The sequence below is a fragment of the Amia ocellicauda genome, chromosome 22 (assembly GCF_036373705.1).
Source record: "Amia ocellicauda isolate fAmiCal2 chromosome 22, fAmiCal2.hap1, whole genome shotgun sequence".
NCBI classification, from domain to species: domain Eukaryota; kingdom Metazoa; phylum Chordata; class Actinopteri; order Amiiformes; family Amiidae; genus Amia; species Amia ocellicauda.
Genome location: NC_089871.1, coordinates 22,772,056 through 22,798,005, shown reverse-complemented (window position 1 = coordinate 22,798,005; position 25,950 = coordinate 22,772,056). Strand labels below are relative to the sequence as shown.

The following is a 25,950-nucleotide window of genomic DNA, read 5'->3' as shown; positions in this document are numbered from 1 at the left end:
AACGGTGAAGGTTCACACGATCTCAGTGAATACGTCATTCAGCAATGCTGACGAAATATCACACAGTATCACAAATTACAATCTGGTACTTAATAGCAATTGCCTTTTCGGAAAGAGATGTTTCTGTAAAATACAGCCTGCTGTCCTGACCAGTGATGTCCCCTACAATAAACCAACAATAAAGTTATATCTAGATTTCTTTGTGTTCTACGTAAGTTGGCATTGTGATTTCATTTGTATTTATTTAAATAGCAGCAACAGCCATTTAGAAATACTAACAACAGTAGATAGTAGGGTTTTTTGGGCACGGCCTATTTTGTTATGACGTATGCCCTAAGCTTATTAATATTCCTACGTCATAATTGGGGGGCGTGATTTTAGGTAGAGTTATTTCCTTAATTATTCCTACGTCATATCCGTCAGAAAGTGTACACCCATAAAACCCTGAACAACAAGGCCTCCCATAACCGGTTGTTCTTGTTGTTCTTGTTGGTCAACTGTAGAGTGTGAATGGGTCGGCTCTTCCTGTAGTGGTTGGGGGTCTTTTTTAAATATACATGTAATGGTCCCAGGTCTTAACAATGCCTGTTTTGAATAGTGTGTTTATCATATTCACACTGTCTCTGTCTCTGTCTGTCTCTCTCTCTGTCTTTCTCGCCCAAGCATTTTATAAGATCAACAAGTTCTGTTGTCTGTAATGGTCCCAGGTCTTAACAATGCCATTTTGAATAGTGCGTTTATCATATTCACACTGTCTCTGTCTCTGTCTGTCTCTATCTCTCTCTCTCTCGCCCAATCATTTTATAAGATCAACAAGTTCTGTTGTCTGTAATGGTCACAGGTCCTAACAATGCCTTTTTTGCATAGGGTACTTATGTTAACCCCAATGTATATGGCTCTGTCTCTCCCCTCAAATTTAATTAAAAATAAAATTAAAAAAGAGGGTGTGTGTGTGTGTGGGTGTTTGTGTGTATAGGTTAATTGTTTTTGTAAAAAAAAAAAAAAAAAGCTGTGGTTATATTTTATCTCACACATAATGTGTTCATTCGTTTTACTTAAATACATTCTAGGGTCTTAAAGCTCATAAGAGTTAGACTTAAGATAATGATATGTTTTTAAGGTATTTTAGCAGTCTCAATCCCTGATGATAAGGAATCATTTAAAAAATAAAAACAACTGATCACTCAATGCTAAATAGATCACAACACTCAAGGCTAAATCACTCACACCATGGGGGGCGGGGGTGGGCTCAGACAAACGTAGGGATGGCGTGTGGTATCAAAACATTCAGAATACTTTTAAACTATATAATTTATAAGCTTTGTAAAATAAACCCAAATATCTCTTTTGCGGGGATAAACGCTGTTCTGAGTAGTTTGTGACTTGTTTAATACCAAACAAAGCATCGCTATTAAAAAAAAAAAAAAAAAAAATCACTGTAAAAGCGCTACTTATTTTAGATCTTTATAGTTATTTTCTTGGCTCAGGTTGTTTTTTAGCGCTTATAAAGGCCTGAAATATTCTTAGTGTTTATTGACTATAGGTCTTGATCCTTAAAAATGTTTTTTTGAGAGACCAAAAGGTTCTAATAAAAGTTTAGAGTAGAGAGGAGAGAGATCGTCGCCATCTTGGTTTCTATTTGAAATTTGATGCAGTGTCGTTTTATTGGTTGGTTTTGATATGTTAATTGGTAACAGGACGGCACAAAGGCCAGCCCAGAACAATGCCTTACAAGCAGATCCGGCATCTGGCCATCAGTATAAGTATGAAGGTCTGGTCTTCAGCTCGACAGACTCATACTGACCTTTCGATTTAAGCCTAAAGATCAACAATGTCCGGAAACAACATCAACGACTTCGATTTAAACGAGTTTTTAGGTAAGTCTTCAGATTATTTTCATTGACTCAGAGCGTGTTGTGGGCATGTATTGTAAATAAGGCTATAACATCTGTTTTAAGTTCTGTAAAATTATTTTTCAGCCAGTCAACAGGAGTTAATTCCCAACGCTGAGGAGATCATCTGGAACAACGACAGTAAGATTTTTGTGTTTGCGCTCATGGGTTCTTATGTATGGTTGTGTGTGTGGTTTTGAAGCGGCTCATTAGAGTTATGAAAACGTTTTAATATATATTAATGCCGGTCTCTTTAATTACACAGAAACTATCGAAAGGCCTGTGATTAATGTCTCCGAGGATCAACCAAGAGAAGTGGTTGTCCCTAGACAGGCTGTCTGCCGACCGGGTAAGAACTAAACCCCTGTTTGTTTGTATAATGTTTCTGTAAGATGTTTGAGGCCAGTTTTGTTAATTTAAAAAAATTATCCTTTCTAACAGTATTAAGAAACGTGGTTCGAGACAACGAAAGGCCTTCCACATCGAGGGCTTGTTTCGTTTTACCTTCGAGAACCGTAACCTTTCAAGAATCTGAAAGGCCGTCAGCCCCTGTATCTGATAGCGGTGAGTATATATCTGCCGCTTGTAAGAGGTTAAAGCTTTTTATAAAGCGGGGTGGTTAAAGGTTAAACATGTCTCTTACCTCCACAGAAGTGCAAAAAGCTAAACCAGCTGAAAAACATAAGAAACGATTATTCTTTGGAGGTAAGTAAGATCTTTCAAACTTTAATGTTTTTAAAAGGGCTTTGTTTGCCCGTTGAGGGCTAATATTTAAGCGATGTGTGCCTGTTTCCTGTAGGGCGGGGGGTTCTGGGAAAGATCTTTAGAAGTCCGGACAGGTCTAGGCTTGTTTCTGGGGCACGTGTTTAGAAATGACCGATTGCCCTACCGTCTGGTTAGGAAGTAAAGCTGTCCGAAAGGTTTTAGTAAGTTGTTTGGCTTATCTCCCGCAATTATACTTCTGTTTTAAAATGGCTGTAGGAAAAGGCTTGAAGGTGTTCATTGTATTTAATATTTAAACAGATCGTGAAAACGTTTGTGAAACAGGAAGTCCCGGGATCAGGAAGCGTTTACACTTGGAAGGTTCGTTTAAAAATGAAATGTGGTGTGTGTGTGTATAAAAAGTGTTTTATTAACAATATTACAGTTTTTAAAGAAACATTTAAGAAACCGTTTATTTACAGAGGCTTCTCTGTTTTACATTTATTATCAAGTCCTAATAAATATATTGTCTGTAAATAATAAGGCGTTGTAGTGAATGTCTAAGCCTATTTTCAAAGGTCTAAAAAAGCTAAAGGTTTTGAAGGTCCTGGACATGTTGTTTTAAGTTTGATTTCTGTCGCCGTTTAAAGATGTAAATGTAATGTATATTTTTATTCTTCCCAAGACTCTTGGGATAGTCATTCTGTGGATGAGCTATTGAGGACAATTACCCCGTCTAAGTGGGATCAAACATCTTCCCCGGAGAGATCACCGAGAGGATCCCCCACGGTGGTCTTGGAGACCCCCCAACATCTACTCAGGCCACAGCCTTCTGGGGGTAATTCAACAACCCAGATTCAGCCCGCCGCATTGTCGGGCGGAACAAATACAGGCAACCAACAACCTCAGGGGTCGGCGTCAGTCAGGGTTGACACACCACCCAACGACGGACTGGTTTCAACATCGTCCCCCCAGCCCCGTTTCTTGGCTACAGAAACGCTGAACAGTACACCGCGATTGGCCAGGGTGTCACCGCAAAGGCCTTCTTGGTCTCCGTCCGTGAGTATACGCTCGCTCCCTGCCTCCTTTGACCGAGATTTACCGGAGCGACCATCCTTTGAAGCTGAGCCAGGCCACCATCCCCCGGAGCTACTTCCTGAAGGTCGGCATGAGTTGCTACATACTTTGTTACAAAATCAAAGACTTGTGTTAGTGGGGCAAAACCTTGTGATAGAGAGCCAAAACACCCTTATTAATACCCTTACTAACGAATTGTACCGTATTTAATGTTTTAATAGATACAAAACGCCTTACTATTGTGGGTTGTTGGAAAAATAAAAAATAAATAAAAAAATGTCCGGACTTGGTAAAAGAACTCACAAACTAAAGGATTATGAACAAGTTAGGGCCCCAAAAAGACCTTCCCGAGAGAACATCCCCGGCCCTGTTGTGAACTCCTCTGATGTCCCAATGAACCAGGAACTATTACAAATGATAAATGATTTAAATAACCTCCAATCACCACCGATAGAATGTGAATTAACAGACTTACCGGTGAACCCCGACCTGTTACAGATGGTCAATGATCTAAATAACCACCTCCCAATGGTAGCACTTATAGAGGTTCAACCCCTAGTTCACCCCGATTTGTTTGAAATGGTGGAGGCTTTGGAGACGCTACCCCGACCAAATTCTGCCCCTATTATAAATGATTTGAGACAATTAGAACACAGTACGGCGGCAGAAGCAGCCGTCACTATAGAGGAGGGTCTTGACATTAACCGGTTGGATATCTTTGAAGGACTTTTACAGGCTTTAAATGAGCCTCCTCAAAAAGGGGGTTTTGTAGATGTCAGCAGTGGGGGTGTTCGGAATGTGGAGGGTTCTGAGACTGATAAGGCTGTGGAGGACATGCTCTGTGAGAATGTAGGGGGTGAAGGCTTTGTTCAAAATGATGATGTGTCCAAGAGTACCAGTGATCCCGTGATTATAGATAGACCGGCCTATAACAATTTTGAAATGATTCAGCGTTTTAATTTTGCAGAACTTTTAAATTGTGACAGTTATGCAGAAATATTTGTCAACATACACGAGGCCTTGCAAAACATGCTTGAACAGGTTGCTGAAAGGGTCAGACCTCGAGATGTTGTACAGTTAGAACTCAGAGGGGATGATTTGTTTAGCAACCTATCTGTAATGCTGAGTGGAGATAATTTAGATGTTGATGAATTTCTGGCTAAAATCGAAGCGTTATTGCAAAGTAACGCAGCCATCTTAGCTGATGAAAGTCTGTCTCTGGTAATGAATGTGGTTCGTAACCCTGAGGGTGGGGCGCTTAGAAGACTGTCGAAATGCTTGAAGAACGACATAATTAGGAACAAGCTCAGGCAATTAGTGGTGAGTTCCAATGGGGACAATAAGCTCTGTTTTGCTTACAGTTTAATAAAACTACTCACCCCCGACATGCCTGAACCCCAAGCTATGCAAGAGGCTTTAATGCTTCATCAGAGGGCCAGCTTAAACTCTCAACAGATGGTTGCCTTTTCAGACTTTACCATGTTTGAGGAGTTGTTGTCTTTAAAAATTGTTGTGTGGTACCGTTGTGAGGTAAAGGAAGTATTTGTGAAATTTCAGACACATCCTGAAACCCATACACAGACACTGTTTCTCTTCCTAAGTGATAGTCATTACTTTGGAATAAAGAGTTTGACGGCTTTTTTGGGTTGTTCGTATGTTTGTCATTGGTGTTATAAGGCCTTCAATGATAAGCTTAAGCACCGCTGTGACAGTTACTGTAACGTCTGTTTCAATCCGCAATGTCGTAAGGGTTTGGCCCCTACCATCCGATGTAAAGATTGCTTAAGGATTTGTCTCTCCGCGTTCTGTTTTTCCGAACATAAGGTACAGAGGGCCGCTGCTGAGGGGGTTAAAAAACGGAGTTATTGTGATCAAACTAAATATTGCCCGCAGTGTTGCCTCCAGTACCGTTTTCATGAGGTTAAACCACACAAATGTCTGGAGCCGAGATGTAGGATCTGTAATGCTGATTTAACCCCGGGGTCTGAACACCAGTGCTTTATTCAGCCGGTTAAAAAGGAGCCGCCGCACAACCGGTATGTCTTTTTTGATTTTGAATGCCGGCAAGAAAACGGGGTCCATGTTGCTAATTATATACACTGTATTGACATGTTGGATCGTGAGTGGTCAGCTAGCGGTGAGAGTTGTGTCAGGGATTTCTTTACGCAGTATCGCGGTCCAAAATACCTCAATTACACATTTATTGCCCACAATGCTAAGGGTTATGATTCTTACATTTTGATGAAGTATCTGGTGGAAAATGGGGTGACCCCAAAAATAATAGCTCAGGGTAGCAAGATCATGTGTTTCACCGACGAAGCTTTCAACCAACGTTACATAGACTCGTTAAATTTCCTCCCCATGAAATTGAGCGCTTTGCCTAAGGCTCTGGGTTTTGAGGCTCATAAGAAAGGTTGGTTCTGCCATTTTTTTAATACTAAGGACACTCAAAATTATCGAGGGTCCTACCCGCCCGCCTCTTATTATGGGGTTGATACTATGATGTCTCATGAGAGGGAGGAATTCTTTAAATGGTACAATACGGTTAAGGGAGGTATTTTTGATTTCCGAGAAGAGATGGCCGCTTATTGTAAAAATGATGTGGTGATCCTTAAAGAAGCCTGTTTGCGTTTCCGCGCCGAGGTTATCAACACATCGGGTCTCGACCCTTTGCAAAGTGTGACCATAGCGTCTCTCTGCATGAAAATGTATCGATCCAATTTCTTGCAGAAAAACACTATAGCGGTCACCACTTCTGACAACTATCGTGCTAGACAAAAGAACTTTTCGACTGTCTCCATACAGTGGCTGGAATATCTGAGTGCCCGGGATAACATCTTCATCAGACATGCTTTAAATCAAGGGGAAGTCAAAATGGGGCCTTACTACTTAGACGGTTTTAGCGACGTGTCCGGGCGGCGTACCGCTTATGAGTTTGCTGGTTGTATTTACCATGGCTGTCCTCAGTGCTTGACCCAAACACCTTTAACCCCGTAACACAAAAACTCTGCGGTGATATGTACTATGATTTCCAGGAACGAATTGAAACTTTAAAAAACACCTATGGTTTGAATGTGCTGGTGATTTGGGAACACGCGTGGACGACCCTGAAGCAACAGGATGTGGGGGTACAGCGGTTTATGGAAACCTTGGACTTTCCTGAACGTCTAGAGCCCAGGGATGCGTTATTTGGGGGTCGTACCAACGCCCTCTGTTTACATTATGAGGTAAAGGAGGGTGAGAGAGTAGATTACTATGATTTCACCAGTCTGTACCCTTATGTCAACAAGACCAAAATGTACCCGGTGGGGCATCCAACCATTGTTTATCGTGACTTTCTCGAAATCGGACAGTACTTTGGTTTGATCAAAGTCACCATGTACCCTCCTCGCGAGCTGTTCTTACCCGTGTTGCCTTACAGGTGTTCGGGAAAATTGATGTTCCCTCTGTGTAGAACGTGTGTGGAAACTGAAAATCAAAATACCTCTTGTCTGCACAGTGATGACGAGAGAGCGCTGACGGGTGTCTGGTGTAGCATTGAGCTTGACAAGGCGGTGGAGAAAGGTTACAGAGTCGGTAAGGTGTATGAGGTTTGGCATTTTTCTGAAAAATCTGATACTCTTTTTGCTGATTACATTATGACCCATCTGAAAGGGAAACAGGAGGCATCGGGCTATCCCTCATGGTGTGTTGACTCCGCGGCCAAAGAGCGGTACGTTCAGCAATATTTTGAAAAGGAAGGGATCCGTCTAGAGCCGGGGAACATAACTGTAAACCCCGCCAAGAGACAAATGTCCAAACTGATTTTAAACAGTCTGTGGGGTAAGTTTGGGGAAAGAAATAACCGTCTAAACACAACCTTGATTAAAAGCCCTGAACAGTTTATAGAATTTATGTTTTCCAAACAACATGCAGTATCACACTTTCAATTCTTAAATGACCACGTGGCACAGGTCCAGTGGAGGGCCCCTAAAGATTTCCCCACCAAACAGGGGAACGTTAATGTTTTCATAGCGGTTTTTACCACGGCTTACGCCCGGCTTGAACTGTACAACTTAATGGATCAGCTGCAGGAACGCACGCTCTATCATGATACTGACTCTGTAATCTTTGTCACCAGGCCAGGGGATTGGGTCCCTCCCCTCGGGGACTACCTTGGGGAGTTAACGAGCGAGCTAGATCCTCAGGACCACATAGTGGAGTTTGTTTCAGGGGGTCCTAAGACTTATGCATACAGAACGGCTGCGGGTAAGACCTGTATGAAAGTTAAGGGTTTCACTCTGAACCATTGTAACAACAAGCTCATTAACATCAAGTCTCTGACGACCCTGGTACAAAGTTTTGTAACCGAGAAAGACGCGCCTCCTCGCGAGATTATTACAGCCGGAAATCAGATCTATCGCAATAAAAAGGGGTACACATTGGAAAATAGATCACTAAACAAACGGTTCAGGGTGGTGTACAATAAAAGAGTGTTGAAGACTGATTATACCACTCTGCCTTATGGATATTAGCGGTGGTTTTGATAACAGACTTCAACACCCTTTCTCCTGTATTATAGCCGGTCCCTCCAATTCGGGTAAGAGCTATCTTATAAAGAACATCATAGAAGATGTGGACGCAACCGTGTCCCAAGCTCTTGACAACATAGTGTGGTGTTACTCTTGCTGGCAACCTCTCTACGATGATTTGGCATCGAAAAAAAATAATCTGAAATTTGTGCAAGGTCTCCCCGCCTCGTTGTGTGACGATGACCTGTTCCCGCCCGGACAAACTAATCTAGTGATCCTTGATGACCTGATGGAGCAGGCCGGTGACAACAGTGAAGTGGAAAAAGCTTTCACAAAGTACACTCATCATAGGAATTTAAGTATTATTTATTTAGTTCAAAATCTATTTTTTCAAGGTAAAAAAAGCCGCACTATTAATTTAAATGCCAATTATATAATTATTTTTAAAAACCCCAGAGATAAACTACAGGTCACCGTCTTGGCTCGTCAAATGTACCCTAACCAGACCAAGTTCTTTTTGGAGGCATTTGAGGATGCCACCAAAAAACCCTACGGGTACTTGATTGCGGACTTAAAAGCACAAACCCCAGAAGACTTTTGCCTCAGAACAGGTTTGTGCCCGCCCGATTGGCCGGCAGTGTATGTGCTAAAGAAAAGGAAATAAATAAGAATGTCTGTTCGGATTAAAAGAAATCTGACGCTTTTGCAAATGTTATTTGAGGGGAGCCCGCGCCATAGGAAAGCTGTGCTGGCTGGGGCCCCCTCGGATTTGATCGAGACCCTGTGTGAAATAGCTTTTAACATCTTACGCGGTAATATACCCCTAACCCCTTCTCAACATTCTAAACTCAAAAAACAAAAAGCGGTTATCAAGATCATCGCTAATAAAAAGTATTCTATTAAAAGAAAAAGAAAGAGGATTAATCAAACCGGAGGTTTTATAGGACCGCTGTTGAGCATAGCCGTGCCTTTCCTAACCAGTCTTCTAGCTTCCAGAGTGGGTTAATAATGGAATATGCTCAGAAAATGTTTTTGATCCCTCAGGAGCAGCTTGAGAAACTGAGAAAAAATGTTGTCGGGCCAGAGCCCATTAGACAAACGGCCGAAAACAACCTGGACTCTGAAATGAAAGCTATACTGGCCAGGGCCGATTTAAATCAGTATTCCAAAGCCCAGATGTATAGCAACACGTTACAGCGCTACCTCCGTCTGGTTAGACAGGGTGAAAAAGATCAAAACATTTTAACTTTAACCATGGCCTCTCAAGAAAATGGTTCTGGGGCTGATGCGGGGGGTACGGTTGATAAAGATGTTGCGGTGACCGAACCTGTTGAGAGTTCAGAGGGAGATGTTGTAACGGATGTTTTGAGAAACATGCCGGCCAGAAGCAAAAGACATGCAGAATATATTCTGCACAAAATGGTTCAGAAACCGCGGGTAACGACTTGGAATGAACAGGGTGAATTTGTTTTTAAAGGACAACTGATCAAAGGTTCACACATGTTTGATTTGTTGAAGAGTGTCACTAGCACTAATAAGGTACCCGATAGTCGCCGACCTGTAGGCTGGAATGCTTTCCTACAGGCGATGGCCTGTCTGAACATGCCCCAATCAACAGTCCCTAACCAGGAAACGCGACAAAAAATCCGTCTGTGTAAAGAAGTGGTGACTGATCTGACTCCGATATCTCATTACTCTGACCGTGCTGAGCAACCATCCTCAGGATCTATCCATCATTGGGAAGCTTATTAATCTCATGTTTTTATTTGTCTCCCCTGTAAATAAGGAACCGACAAACAATTTTTTTATTTTTTATTTTATTTTCAAATGTTGTACATTTATTTATAACATAACCCTGCTTTGTATAAGATTTGTGTTGAATAAAAACAAAACTAATGATTCAAAGGCTGTTTTCATTATTTTTTCACTTTAACACGCATGACATCTTTTAAAATCCTCACAAGAACACCCCATCTGTATACATGGCTGGCTAGGGTCGTAAGTCATTGTGTTATAAGGGGGGGTCCACAGTGTCCTGACAAACTCTGACACTTTTTTATCATTTTGGCCTAAATCCTCACTGTACAAGGCCATAATATCGGGGTATGACCTTCCTTTAGATCTATGATATAAGAAAAACACACAGTGTTGACCACAAGTGAAGGTCTGAAGACTTTGTACTTGACGACCGCTGTAAATGGTTTCTTGACAGTTGTTGAGCAGAAAGTTATTGATCTTCCGAGGGAAAGGTCTGAAATCCGGGGGGTTTCCATAGGAATCAAAAAATTCACCACGGCGGTCCTCCCTTAGATAAATAGCCAGCCAATGTTCTCCGGGCATATTTTTAGGGTGTGTGTTGATTATGTACATTGCAGGTAAATTCTTGATCTTAAATTTAGGCAGCTGGTCGCAGGCGTAGACTCCTTTAAACAGTTTCCGTGAGCCGGCCAGGGCATTCATGATGTGGTTGAGCTCTCTGGTGTTCATTTTAATAATAATCATACGGAACGTTTCTCCTCTGATTCACCTCAATAATGTTGTCAAACACAGCATACACAACCATATTTACAGTGCGTGGTAGAGGCTGTTTGAAACGCATCTCCAAACGCATATTGCCCGTCTTCATCAGTGAAAAATGTTGTCCACACTCTTCGTCAGGGGTCAGGTTGAAACCGTACAGGGTGTAACCGCTGCAGTATTCCCGGCGATCGATCAGCAGAGGTTGATCCTTGAGATGGCGACCCGTAGCCAGTACTAGACTGTAATATTCACGAACCGCGTTGCCGTTTTCAAAGTCAGGTTGAAAAGGTCTGGATGGAACCTGCACACCATCGACGTACAGCGCTATAAATTCCGCGTTATAATGTTTAAAGTTAAAGGGGTTCTTGTTGTAAACCCCGGTAAATGCATCATTATCCACGAGACCTATAATAACCTGTTTTGGGAGCTGTCCTAGAAACAGATTTTCCTGGTTCATCACCCGTGTCCCTGCGGGGATACTGTGGACTTTCATATAGACTCTTTCGATCGGGTACTTGGCGTTTGCCGTCATTAAAGCCTGCGCATGTCCTAGTTTAACCGCCGGGGAGACGGATACTTTTTTCACAAACAGCGAGGCCGATAATATGGTCAGTTTATATTTTTCAGTATCAGGGGTCATCAGACAAAAAGCACTTTTACTATGGATCATTTTAATTTTAATGTCTACCCCGTTGAGCATGAGTTTTTCTTGGAAAAATATGTCTGCATGGATATGTCCCATTAGCTCAAAGGTCCTCCCTTCTGCTGAAAAGGCCGTTCTTTTTTGCAAACCCTTATTGAGTCCCTCTGGATCCTTGTCGTCCATAGCTTCCGGGGTGTCTTTGAAGAAAAGGCCGGGGCTGAACTGTTTGCTTAGGGTCTCCTCACTATAATTAAGGATACACTCCATCATGGCCCTATAGGGGTAAGTATTGCTGCTTTGACTAATGAGCCGATCTCCCAGGGTCACATCCACCTGTGAAAACATGGTGGCCACCGGGTAATTGATGACCCCAGCGTTGGCCGTCTTCTCGATTGCATCGCCATCCTCATCAGTCACTTTACAGTTCATTAAAATAAATGTGTTATTCAAATCAATATAATCCTCGCCATTGCCAGCTATAAAAAACTCCAGAGGGGCCGTATCTGAAATTGCGGAAAGAGGGGGTATCTCTACATATATGCTCTTATCTATACTCGTTTGAGTGTATGGAACTGTAAACAGATCCAGTTCTGATTTGACGCATTCTTCCGATAGACTGTGGACAAAAGACAAAAGATGTATCCTGAGGCTCTATTTGTCTTTCTTTGAGACTTTCTTTTTGCAGGTTTTTTCTTGTGCTGCTTCCTTCTCCGAGTGTTTCCACGATATGTTGGAGAATGAGAGATTCTTCGTTTTTTGTTAGCCACGGATCTTCGTCGCCCTGGTGGACACATACTGTTTCTTCTTTTACCCCCCCTCCTCGCCATTACCATGAGACCCGAACCCTCCTGCTGATCATGGCTAGCTGCCCGGTTCATAACATTGGTGAACACGTCACTAACAATATTTTTAGCCGCTGATTTCAAGTGGGGTCTGGCTATAGCAAAGCCTCTCTTAAGCAGGGGTACGGCCATTCTAAAGAGACCACGAAAGAGTCCTCCTAGACCGGCGCCATACATTGTGGGGGCTCCTACAAAACCGGGCAAGCCGTTCCCGGCTTGCATCTTGTAATAATCCACATAGGCGCTAGGATCTACATAACCCCTCGAGGTAGCCATTTTAATAATGTACACACTGTTTCAGGGGTCGAAAATGTAGTTTGACAATAACTTTACCGAAGCGGAAGGGTACGTTGATATTCTGATCAGATTTTACTTCGATCGTGATGTTGTCAAAGTGGGTCTTTGAGACTGGTACGTAGTGTGGCTTGTCATAAGTAATTGTGACCATGTCATTGCTTTTACCTTTAATAAGTACATTTCTCAAAAGGGAGACATAACTATCCCCGACCCTCTGGTGGGTTATGATATCCGTATACACATAAAGAGTGTAAAAGCCGCCCCTGATGTCAGCCGGGAAGGGGGCCACCACTTCTGAGAACCTGCTCTCTGTGTCAGAATAGAACCCTAATATACGCCCCAGTTGTCCGTTGGTTTGAATGCTAATACCAGGTTTTGACACCTTGTACACTCTGTTTTTAATAGGGTTGTAATATAGCTTGATGTTGGGGGTGCCTTCTGAGAACTGTTTATGCATCTCATCTAATATTTTATCCACATTGTCATAATAACCTCCTTGTATCGTGAATGTCCATTGACTCTTTTTAACATCATCAAAAATGGCGAAGGTGGCATCCTTATCTTGTAAAACAGCCCAAGTGTAAGGATACTGTATTTCCGCCAACCCCACTTCCCACGACCCCCTTAGATCTATAGATTTTCCAAATTGTACCGTGTAACTGGATATTTCATTTTTAGGGTATATATCGAGAGAGGCGTTACTGGGTAGAGTCACGTAGAAGCCTCCTGATTCCATCTTGAGTATCGAAAGTAATGCCCCCAACACACCCGCGGGCATGTTGTTATAAGGCTTGAATATCACAAACCTGTTGTTCCGGGACCCAACTATTGAACTTTTCAGGCCATCCAAGCCATTTCACCAACACATATTTTTTCCGGTTCTGGGTTTTCTCAGCTAATATCTTTTCAACTCTGTATACACTGTCTTTACCCACAATAATTTTTTGTAACTCGGCTTCGTAAAACATTCCTTCTATATCCTCCCCGTCATAGTCTTTTAACCGGTACACGGGGGGGTCTCTAGCCACCTGTTCGGTAACTGTAAAATATTCGTCAGAAAATGTTTGTTCATAACCTTTGGCAAAAGTACTCCTTAGCTTTGAAACGCGAACCACATCGCCGATGTTGAACTTATAAGTATTTTTTCCCTTCTTAATAAATGGGCCGTATAATTTTTTATAGACCTTAAAAGAATTACTTTGATCAACATCTATAGGCTTCATTTTAATACTGGTGTGATACCCTTGGTTGTAAGCATCGATAAAATCCTGAACTTTATCAAAATACTTGAACATGTTGACCGCTGTAAAATATCTCCACATTTTGGTCTTTATGGTGCGGTTAAACCTCTCCACCACCGATGCCTTAAGCTCATTACCGGTGGTGAAATGATATATTTTGTGTCTCTTCAGTAGATTCTGAAATTCTCTGTTGAGAAACTCTTTTCCTTTATCAGTCTGCAGTTTTTTAGGACATCGTCCCTGGGACAATATATCCTCAAAGGCCCTTGTCACCGCCCGACCTGTTTTATTATGTAGAATGCGAGCCCAGGCATATTTTGATAACACATCGATACACATCAACATAAATTTGTGACCATTGTTATGTTTTGATAAATTTGACATATCGACTAGATCCATTTGCCATTGTGAGTCTATGTCAGTTGCATATACGCGGTTTCTTTTAAAGTTAATCCTGAGAGGTTTATGTAAGGTATAGGCGTCTTGTTCCCGTAACCATTCTGAAACAACCACATCATTAACCTTCACACCGGCCTCAGCGAGTCCTCTTTGAAAACCCTTCTTACCCGCCAAACCCCAAATCTTGGCTGGGTTGTAGTATAGTTCATGCATTTGGGGAGCTTGCCGAGTCATTCTGCCAAATAAACACACAGACCCACACTATGCGCAAAGTTTTTATACAAGGTTTTTTATTCAACTTCAGGAGAGCAGATACCCCTTTTTAGACATTTGAGAAAAGTATAACATACACAACAATTTTTTCTACGGTCCAGACAAAAAGAAATCAGATGATTGGTTACTTGATCTATATCAACAAATACCTGTTTCTTTATCTTGTAGGCACACACCTCAGTTACATATGTAAATAAAACAACAATATGACCTATTTTAAAAGTAAACAGAGGGGTATTAAACATGCTCAGTAAAAGGTCATACAGATGTTGATGAAATGGCCTAATATCATTCTTGGCCCCCTTGAGCGCCTCATCCCAGTGTTTGTACCCCCCGGTCTTTGTTACAGCAACCATTAACTTTTCCAGGTTTGAAAGTTGATCCTCATCGATGGTTAAATCTGTAGAGAAAAGGCTCGCGTTGGCTACTTTTCTGTCAAGCACATGGTGTAATAGCGCTCTCAGGTTAGCTGCAGAGTGTTGATGACAGAACCAGTTGCAGAAGCAGTCCAGAACATTCCCCATGTTCAAAGTCCCTTAGTTCAGGTCAGAGTCTGAATCAGTGGCGTAGTGTCGAATTCTTCGTCGCTGCCCCCAGCTTTAACTTCTTTACGGAAGAAATAAGCTTTTAGCTTGCCAGCGGTTTTTCTACTCGGCTCATCCAGGTCATTGAGCAGCTGCCCAAGTTTCTCTATTATAAACGGCTCCTTTTTCAGCTCCAGCAAAATCTCATCTATGATTTTCTGGACTTGTCCCGCAGTGACATGTATGTGGGAGTAAGACAGCGCCTTGATTAGTGCCGGTTTCAGCCACGGTTTGTTCAGTCTTCTGTAAAACACGTTGAAATAGAACAGGAAATAGTAACGGTCTGGTTCAAACAAACAACTGTGTCTCAACTGACTGGGGTGATTCACTTCACACCCCCGACAGACTTCTTTCAGAGCTCGGTCGATGAGAGCACTCAGAATATACACCAGGGTGCTTTTAACCACTCTGCTTACTTGGTCACATACCCCGGGCATAAATCCTGCGTCTTCATCACGCCCCCGAGACAGTCCGATGCTCATTGGGTCGCCTGGTGGTTTGTGGGGTGTTTCTACATCCATTGGACTGACCCCCTCCTGAGACGCCCAGACGGTAGACAGTTCGGCAAAATCGAGGCCCTCCATGAGCTCCAGAGGCTGGGGATCCCCGAGACTCATTTGGACATCCATCGCCCCGCATGTTGTTTCGTCCTGAGGGACCGGGGCCTGAGGTCATGGAGGGTAACCGCAGTCAGAGGGTTCCGGAGTGTATACAAAATCTGGGGAATAGAACCAGGGGTGATCCCGGGTTTGAAGAGGCCTGTAGAGCCTGTCGACGTCCGCAGCTTTCGGGTAAGACATTCTCTTTAATTTTAAACCATGAATGAATTGTTGCGCCTTTTATCCTATCTCTTCACTACGTCACGACACACCGCCCTCTTAGAAGAGAGTAGCCCCTGAGCCATCAGACCCCCCTCCAACCCCCCACAGGTCGTCTGTTTTATCATCGTCGTCATCATTCAAGGGGGATATATAATACATAATCCAGCATATTCTCCTTCTAACCGAATCCAGTTGTGAACATTTGGTCAAGATGTCAAAACCATCATTTATACAGTTTATGACCTCTTTCAAGAAAGGCCAGTCCACGGCGTCAAACATAATTTCAGTAACCTGTTTTTCTGGATCCTCCACAACCCCTTCAATAGGGTTTGTAATCAGGGTACTGCTAAACAAAACCTTACGATCTGTAGTTAGAGATAGACTCTTCACCACTGTACCGTAGTTCTGCAAGCTTTCCCATTCACACCTTTCAAAACTCTAAGTCGGAGACTCCGTTTCGCCTTCTCTTGGAACCTCTTGCAAGCCTTCTAGAGTCTTATCCACAAGCCCCAGGTCTCTCCATGCCATCACCTTCAACCAGTCCTCATAAGAGTATTCAATCACCGTCTCAAAAGGTTCCAACGTACCCTCCTTCTCTCCCAAAGCAAAAAGCTCCACTCCAACATAGCTGGGATCCCTTTTAAAGCGGTAACCCCGTTGACCCCCCCAGAACAACACCCAGGAGCGCTCAATCTTCAAATTGGTGAGTACAGGAACCCTTGCCCGGGAATGTTTCTTGCGGGGTTTCATGTTGATGTCGCTGGACATGTTGAAGAAGCGGGATGTTTCAGATGCTGAGAATTAAAGAGGTATTGCCTAAAAGCAGCGCGGGTTCTTAAATAGAGAGGAGAGTTTCGGGGCGTTGCCTTCAGAGGGGTGGGGGTCTTTAGGGGTGGCCTTGTTGTTCAGGGTTTTATGGGTGTACACTTTCTGACGGATATGACGTAGGAATAATTAAGGAAATAACTCTACCTAAAATCACGCCCCCCAATTATGACGTAGGAATATTAATAAGCTTAGGGCATACGTCATAACAAAATAGGCCGCGCCCAAAAAACCCTACTATCTACTAACAACAATACCATTTATTTTAAAATTAATAGAACCGATACCTTATTGTTACAAATCTGTGTACTCTGGCCACGATTGAGAACATAAATATATAAATATAAATTACACTTACACTATAATTTAGTGTAAGTGTCTGCTTGGAGAGCATGTGACATCGCTTTGTTAAAAGTAACTACGTACGTTGTACTCCGAGTAGTTTTTCAACGTTCTACTTTTTACATTTACTTGAGTAGTTTGACGTGCCGACATTTCGAACTACCTACAAGCACCAAAGCCGGTCATTGTAACCGACAGCTCTTTAACAGCTGTGTAATGACAATCAAAGGCAAACTATCGTATAAAACTCAGAAGTTTTATGCATGAACATCAAATCCAACATTTACATAGCACAAATGTAGCATTTCAATGAAAATATGATCATAAAACATTAATATTATTGCTATAAATAACAAAGCACATTTTTCTAAACGCACACACTGCTGTCAAAACATGAATAACGAGATAGCCTACAATAAGCCAAAAATCTCAAAAACGGCATATAATAAGAGAATGAAACAAGTGTAAACGTAAATATTGGAATAATGCTCAAAAGCAATATTTTATACTTCAAAAACAACTATTGCATTTATCAAAACATAATTGTACACTAAAGTAAATGGATTCAACATCGTGTAAACCTAGTTTTCAACATACACTGCTTTCATTCACAGTAGTGTTGTATTTCCATAAACGATTTACTATATATTTAGCCTGCATACCTGACAGCTCGGGACAGCATTGCAATAAATACTCCTCCATGGATAATATCCACGAATCGCTATTTTCAATGCGATGTGCCTGCGTTATTGCACTCTGTACTACGTGCAGTAGCAATCGCGTATTGATCAGTAGAGTAAAAGCACTCGGTGCCATTTGGACCGGGCGTTTCACTCGCGATGTTTTCACAACACTGGCACAGACCCACGAATCATCACTGTCATTCCCAGTATCACTGATGCCCCCTGAATCAGTCATGTTTACATACACGGCATTTCCAAAACGAGCTCTCTTCAATCTCCGTTTCGAATCCGTGTTTATTTGCGGGGTAATCACTGTATCCAGTCAATCCTCACTACAGTTTTAAGAAAACACCTGTAAGCACATGAAAGACTGTAGACAGGTAGAGATCACCTCTTGAGTGCCAGACTGACACTCTGTATTGTAAAGGGAAGGCAGGATTATGCGTTATATTTGAGTTATTATGTCTGTAAATGGCCGGTGAAAATTACCCGATTCTGGCTATTCTACGTAAATGTGTTCAAGACTTTTTTATTTTTGAGTTCATGCGGTTAAAACGTTGTAGACATGTTTAATACATATACTTAGGAAAAGCCAAGAACAGGTAGGCACAGTGTGAATAGGAAGACAGAGTAATTCAAACTCTAATAACCACATTGGTCAAATTGACCGACTTGGCGTTTCTAGTGTTAATACCAGTACTTTTACTTGTGCTTGAGTAAAATGTCATCAAAGTAACAGTACTTCTACTTGAGTAGGATTTTTCAGTACTCTTTCCACCTCTGCTTCCTAAAGGAGTACTCCGGCATCGGTCCCGTTAATGAACACAGAGGAAAAAGATGTACGCATGTACTCGAAACCTCGTTGTTTGTCTTAATGTCTGACTTACATCTCAATCACACAGTTCAAGCTCTGCTAGAGGTTCCCTACTCCCCTCATCACATCCCAGCGGCACAGCCTGAACTCTCAAGTGAATACATAGTATTGTCCTTCCATGGAGCAAAAAGCATTACCAGGAGTGGGGTTCGAACCCACGCAGACATATGTCCATTACAACTTAAGTCTAACGCCTTTACCACTCGGCCATCCTGGTCTTGTTTGGAAATGACAAGGCGTTTCATGACATGATGTTGTAAAGGACTGAATGTTTTTGTTTAGGTTTGCGTCTACGTTCTCGGACCTTGTTTAGTTGTAATAGTAATGTCGACTCTGTATGTTGCCACAAAGCACAATGCTTATTTTCCAAACTGCATCCAATCGATTGGAAGACGATACCCAGAGCCTTTCCATCGAGATTATCCTCAGCAGCATCACTTTATAGTGACACAAGCATACGATTGTCCTTTAGAAGTTAGGGTTTCCGTGAGCATAAGCAAAGACATTAAGAGACTGAGCAACCTCAGCAGGATGTGAACCTGAAGAGCCATGAACCCATCTGATTTGAAGTCCAACACCTTAAGCACTCATCAATCACACCTCTCTCGGGCAGCACAGCTCCCTCCCATATTCTATGAAACACTACAGTTATCTATTGTATGGCTTGTGTTGTGGCTGTGTACTGTAACAAACACGATTCAATGTCGATGCCTTTTTTACATAGTCACACTAGGATGTGTTGGTTGTAGAGAGACACAGAAGTTCCCAAACAACTATTTAAGAGATATCATCTATTTTGCAAGCAGCGCAACTATCTACATGCTCCACAGAACTACACAGCACAGGGAAAGGTGGTTGCCTTCAAAAGCCATGTCTTCAGATAAATTGCTCAATATAGCAACGCAATCACAATAGTTTGGTTCATTGTCCCTGTATCGCACTTATGTGATATTGATTTAATATGTTTATTCCCTATTCAAGGAAATCATTTGAAATCATGTTAAAGTCAATACAAAGTGCCGTGCCTCTGCAAGTCAACTGAATATTATTATTACGATTGTTATTACTACTAACAGTTCATAATAACAATTGTAAGAATGCATTTACATGCCTGTACTTTTCACTGATTTCAAACGCATATGTGTTCGAGTCGATGCAGATGTGCTCTGGCATGCATGCTAAAAACAACTGCTTCATAATGTTTGAGTATGTATACTCTGCGTCATCATCCAGGATGTTGCTGGCTATTTCCCCGTAATGAAAACTCATCAATGAAAAGGCACAAACAGAAACAGGTCTGCCTTGCACACAGTTGAGAAAGAAACAAACACATGCTATCTTCCAAGTCTGGAAAGAAGATCAATAGTGACACTCACCTTGATCACATTAGATTCATGTGTGTGCTGTCCTGAAGCCTTTCGCTGTGCGCAGGATTTGAACCTGCACAGGGATGACCCCATTGGATTTCAAGTCCAACGCCTTAACCACTCGGCCATCACAGCCTCCTCCCGTCAGACGCTGCAGTATGTGGGGCTATAATACAAAGGACACCAGGACACCAGTGTCAAAGTAAATTTAAGACTGGGGTCTGGGGTCGCGATTTATCTATTTATTTATTTGACTTGCCCAAACCGAAATGTATTCAAGTATCAGCTAAAACAAAACAACAGCAGATAGTGAATATCTCCATATATGTGAATTTCACATTTGTTCTCAAGAATTTCCATTCTGACATGCTACTCAATATTTGAATTAAAATCAGTTGATTCCTGAAATGTTGATTCCTTTTCTTCACATCATATATTCATATCTTATTTTCACTATTTTTTTATGGATTTTTTGGCAGATTTGCACCTGATATAACTCCAGTTTGCCTGTCCTGTGACCGGCTTAGGAAGTTCCTAACTCTCCTTTGATATTCAATCTTGATCATGTTGCAAACCCAGGTCTCTGGATCAATGCTTTGATCAGTCACCTGTTTGATCATGACTGCTAATTATTTTATATTATAGGGCACTGTAGTGTTGAAAAACACGTTTACTGCATTGATGCACGCAGCTGTAATGGAGCCATTTCAAAGCGCTTTCATGTTGCATCATAGGCTATGTAATATTTCAGTTTCATGCTATTGTAATAACTGGTTCTTTATGTTTTATAATTGTCTATGTCTGCTAAGATATGTGCATACCGATTTATACACCAGTTTACACAATTTATTGTGTACATTTGTTTTATTATTTGTATTGTTAATGTACATGCGCACGTTTTGATACACAATAGATGAATCGCAAGTTTCTAACATTCCTTAAAATTCAATCATGACAACTCCAGAAAAACTGATCATACAAACCTAGAACTACTTCAAGTCCATTAAAGTGTGTTTCAAAAGTCCTTATTGTTAATTTACTGTTAATAGACTTATTGTTGATTTCCTGGCTGGCTGGCAGTGTTACAATAACGACGTACGTTGTACTCCGAGTAGTTTTTCAACGTTCTACTTTTTACATTTACTTGAGTAGTTTGACGTGCCGACATTTCGAACTACCTACAAGCACCAAAGCCGGTCATTGTAACCGACAGCTCTTTAACAGCTGTGTAATGACAATCAAAGGCAAACCATCGTATAAACTCAGACGTTTTATGCATGAACATCAAATCCAACATTTACATAGCACAAATGTAGCATTTCAATGAAAATATGATCATAAAACATTAATATTATTGCTATAAATAACAAAGCACATTTTTCTAAACGCACACACTGCTGTCAAAACATGAATAACGAGATAGCCTACAATAAGCCAAAAATCTCAAAAACGGCATATAATAAGAGAATGAAACAAGTGTAAACGTAAATATTGGAATAATGCTCAAAAGCAATATTTTATACTTCAAAAACAACTATTGCATTTATCAAAACATAATTGTACACTAAAGTAAACGGATTCAACATCGTGTAAACCTAGTTTTCAACATACACTGCTTTCATTCACAGTAGTGTTGTATTTCCATAAACGATTTACTATATATTTAGCCTGCATACCTGACAGCTCGGGACAGCATTGCAATAAATACTCCTCCACTGATAATGTCCACGAATCGCTATTTTCAATGCGATGTGCCTGCGTTATTGCACTCTGTACTACGTGCAGTAGCAATCGCGTATTGATCAGTAGAGTAAAAGCACTCGGTGCCATTTGGACCGGGCGTTTCACTCGCGATGTTTTCACAACACTGGCACAGACCCACGAATCATCACTGTCATTCCCAGTATCACTGATGCCCCCTGAATCAGTCATGTTTACATACACGGCATTTCCAAAAAGAGCTCTCTTCAATCTCCGTTTCGAATCCGTGTTTATTTGCGGGGTAATCACTGTATCCAGTCAATCCTCACTACAGTTTTAAGAAAACACCTGTAAGCACATGAAAGACTGTAGACAGGTAGAGATCACCTCTTGAGCGCCAGACTGACTGTATTGTAAAGGGAAGGCAGGATTATGCGTTATATTTGAGTTATTATGTCTGTAAATGGCCGGTGAAAATTACCCGATTCTGGCTATTCTACGTAAATGTGTTCAAGACTTTTTTATTTTTGTGTTCATGCGGTTAAAACGTTGTAGACATGTTTAATACATATACTTAGGAAAAGCCAAGAACAGGTAGGCACAGTGTGTATAGGAAGACAGAGTAATTCAAACTCTAATAACCACATTGGTCAAATTGACCGGCTTGGCGTTTCTAGTGTTAATACCAGTACTTTTACTTGTGCTTGAGTAAAATGTCATCAAAGTAACAGTACTTCTACTTGAGTAGGATTTTTCAGTACTCTTTCCACCTCTGCTTCCTAAAGGAGTACTCCGGCATCGGTCCCGTTAATGAACACAGAGGAAAAAGATGTACGCATGTACTCGAAACCTCGTTGTTTGTCTTAATGTCTGACTTACATCTCAATCACACAGTTCAAGCTCTGCTAGAGGTTCCCTACTCACCTCATCACATCCCAGCGGCACAGCCTGAACTCTCAAGTGAATACATAGTATTGTCCTTCCATGGAGCAAAAAGCATTACCAGGAGTGGGGCTCGAACCCACGCAGACATATGTCCATTAGAACTTAAGTCTAATGCCTTTACCACTCGGCCATCCTGGTCTTGTTTGGAAATGACAAGGCGTTTCATGACATGATGTTGTAAAGGACTGAATGTTTTTGTTTAGGTTTGCGTCTACGTTCTCGGACCTTGTTTAGTTGTAATAGTAATGTCGACTCTGTATGTTGCCACAAAGCACAATGCTTATTTTCCAAACTGCATCCAATCGATTGGAAGACGATACCCAGAGCCTTTCCATCGAGATTATCCTCAGCAGCATCACTTTATAGTGACACAAGCATACGATTGTCCTTTAGAAGTTAGGGTTTCCGTGAGCATAAGCAAAGACATTAAGAGACTGAGCAACCTCAGCAGGATGTGAACCTGAAGAGCCATGAACCCATCTGATTTGAAGTCCAACACCTTAAGCACTCATCAATCACACCTCTCTCGGGCAGCACAGCTCCCTCCCATATTCTATGAAACACTACAGTTATCTATTGTATGGCTTGTGTTGTGGCTGTGTACTGTAACAAACACGATTCAATGTCGATGCCTTTTTTACATAGTCACACTAGGATGTGTTGGTTGTAGAGAGACACAGAAGTTCCCAAACAACTATTTAAGAGATATCATCTATTTTGCAAGCAGCGCAACTATCTACATGCTCCACAGAACTACACAGCACAGGGAAAGGTGGTTTCCTTCAAAAGCCATGTCTTCAGATAAATTGCTCAATATAGCAACGCAATCACTATAGTTTGGTTCATTGTCCCTGTATCACACTTATGTGATATTGATTTAATATGTTTATTCCCTATTCAAGGAAATCATTTGAAATCATGTTAAAGTCAATACAAAGTGCCGTGCCTCTGCAAGTCAACTGAATATTATTATTACGATTGTTATTACTACTAACAGTTCATAATAACAATTGTAAGAATGCATTTACATGCCTGTACTTTTCACTGATTTCAAACGCATATGTGTTCGAGTCGATGCAGATGTGCTCTGGCATGCATGCTAAAAACAACTGCTTCATAATATTTGAGTATGTATACTCTGCGTCATCATCCAGGATGTTGCTGGCTATTTCCCCGTAATGAAAACTCATCAATGAAAAGGCACAAACAGAAACAGGTCTGCCTTGCACACAGTTGAGAAAGAAACAAACACATGCTATCTTCCAAGTCTGGAAAGAGGATCAATAGTGACCCTCACCTTGATCACATTAGATTCATGTGTGTGCTGTCTTGAAGACACTCAGAGACACTTGCTGTTACATGGAAACAGATTGAAAAGCCTTTCGCTGTGCGCAGGATTTGAACCTGCGCAGGGATGACCCCATTGGATTTCAAGTCCAACGCCTTAACCACTCGGCCATCACAGCCTCCTCCCGTCAGACGCTGCAGTATGTGGGGCTATAATACAAAGGACACCAGGACACCAGTGTCAAAGTAAATTTAAGACTGGGGTCTGGGGTCGCGATTTATCTATTTATTTATTTGACTTGCCCAAACCGAAATGTATTCAAGTATCAGCTAAAACAAAACAACAGCAGATAGTGAATATCTCCATATATGTGAATTTCACATTTGTTCTCAAGAATTTCCATTCTGACATGCTACTCAATATTTGAATTAAAATCAGTTGATTCCTGAAATGTTGATTCCTTTTCTTCACATCATATATTCATATCTTATTTTCACTATTTTTTTATGGATTTTTTGGCAGATTTGCACCTGATATAACTCCAGTTTGCCTGTCCTGTGACCGGCTTAGGAAGTTCCTAACTCTCCTTTGATATTCAATCTTGATCATGTTGCAAACCCAGGTCTCTGGATCAATGCTTTGATCAGTCACCTGTTTGATCATGACTGCTAATTATTTTATATTATAGGGCACTGTAGTGTTGAAAAACACGTTTACTGCATTGATGCACGCAGCTGTAATGGAGCCATTTCAAAGCGCTTTCATGTTGCATCATAGGCTATGTAATATTTCAGTTTCATGCTATTGTAATAACTGGTTCTTTATGTTTTATAATTGTCTATGTCTGCTAAGATATGTGCATACCGATTTATACACCAGTTTACACAATTTATTGTGTACATTTGTTTTATTATTTGTATTGTTAATGTACATGCGCACGTTTTGATACACAATAGATGAATCGCAAGTTTCTAACATTCCTTAAAATTCAATCATGACAACTCCAGAAAAACTGATCATACAAACCTAGAACTACTTCAAGTCCATTAAAGTGTGTTTCAAAAGTCCTTATTGTTAATTTACTGTTAATAGACTTATTGTTGATTTCCTGGCTGGCTGGCAGTGTTACAATAACGACGTACGTTGTACTCCGAGTAGTTTTTCAACGTTCTACTTTTTACATTTACTTGAGTAGTTTGACGTGCCGACATTTCGAACTACCTACAAGCACCAAAGCCGGTCATTGTAACCGACAGCTCTTTAACAGCTGTGTAATGACAATCAAAGGCAAACCATCGTATAAACTCAGACGTTTTATGCATGAACATCAAATCCAACATTTACATAGCACAAATGTAGCATTTCAATGAAAATATGATCATAAAACATTAATATTATTGCTATAAATAACAAAGCACATTTTTCTAAACGCACACACTGCTGTCAAAACATGAATAACGAGATAGCCTACAATAAGCCAAAAATCTCAAAAACGGCATATAATAAGAGAATGAAACAAGTGTAAACGTAAATATTGGAATAATGCTCAAAAGCAATATTTTATACTTCAAAAACAACTATTGCATTTATCAAAACATAATTGTACACTAAAGTAAACGGATTCAACATCGTGTAAACCTAGTTTTCAACATACACTGCTTTCATTCACAGTAGTGTTGTATTTCCATAAACGATTTACTATATATTTAGCCTGCATACCTGACAGCTCGGGACAGCATTGCAATAAATACTCCTCCACTGATAATGTCCACGAATCGCTATTTTCAATGCGATGTGCCTGCGTTATTGCACTCTGTACTACGTGCAGTAGCAATCGCGTATTGATCAGTAGAGTAAAAGCACTCGGTGCCATTTGGACCGGGCGTTTCACTCGCGATGTTTTCACAACACTGGCACAGACCCACGAATCATCACTGTCATTCCCAGTATCACTGATGCCCCCTGAATCAGTCATGTTTACATACACGGCATTTCCAAAACGAGCTCTCTTCAATCTCCGTTTCGAATCCGTGTTTATTTGCGGGGTAATCACTGTATCCAGTCAATCCTCACTACAGTTTTAAGAAAACACCTGTAAGCACATGAAAGACTGTAGACAGGTA

The 25,950-nt window shown here is 41.2% G+C and overlaps 4 non-coding genes across 4 annotated transcripts; all 4 read right to left on the bottom strand.

The window, feature by feature from the left end:
• Positions 1-18,660: 18,660 nt before the first annotated feature.
• trnal-uaa (transfer RNA leucine (anticodon UAA)) lies at positions 18,661-18,743 on the bottom strand. Its single transcript has one exon. It is a non-coding gene; the product is annotated as a tRNA-Leu (tRNA).
• Positions 18,744-19,945: 1,202 nt separating this feature from the next.
• Positions 19,946-20,028, bottom strand: trnas-uga (transfer RNA serine (anticodon UGA)). Its single transcript has one exon. It is a non-coding gene; the product is annotated as a tRNA-Ser (tRNA).
• Positions 20,029-22,594: 2,566 nt separating this feature from the next.
• trnal-uaa (transfer RNA leucine (anticodon UAA)) lies at positions 22,595-22,677 on the bottom strand. The gene has a single exon. It is a non-coding gene; the product is annotated as a tRNA-Leu (tRNA).
• Positions 22,678-23,922: 1,245 nt separating this feature from the next.
• trnas-uga (transfer RNA serine (anticodon UGA)) lies at positions 23,923-24,005 on the bottom strand. Its single transcript has one exon. It is a non-coding gene; the product is annotated as a tRNA-Ser (tRNA).
• Positions 24,006-25,950: the final 1,945 nt, after the last annotated feature.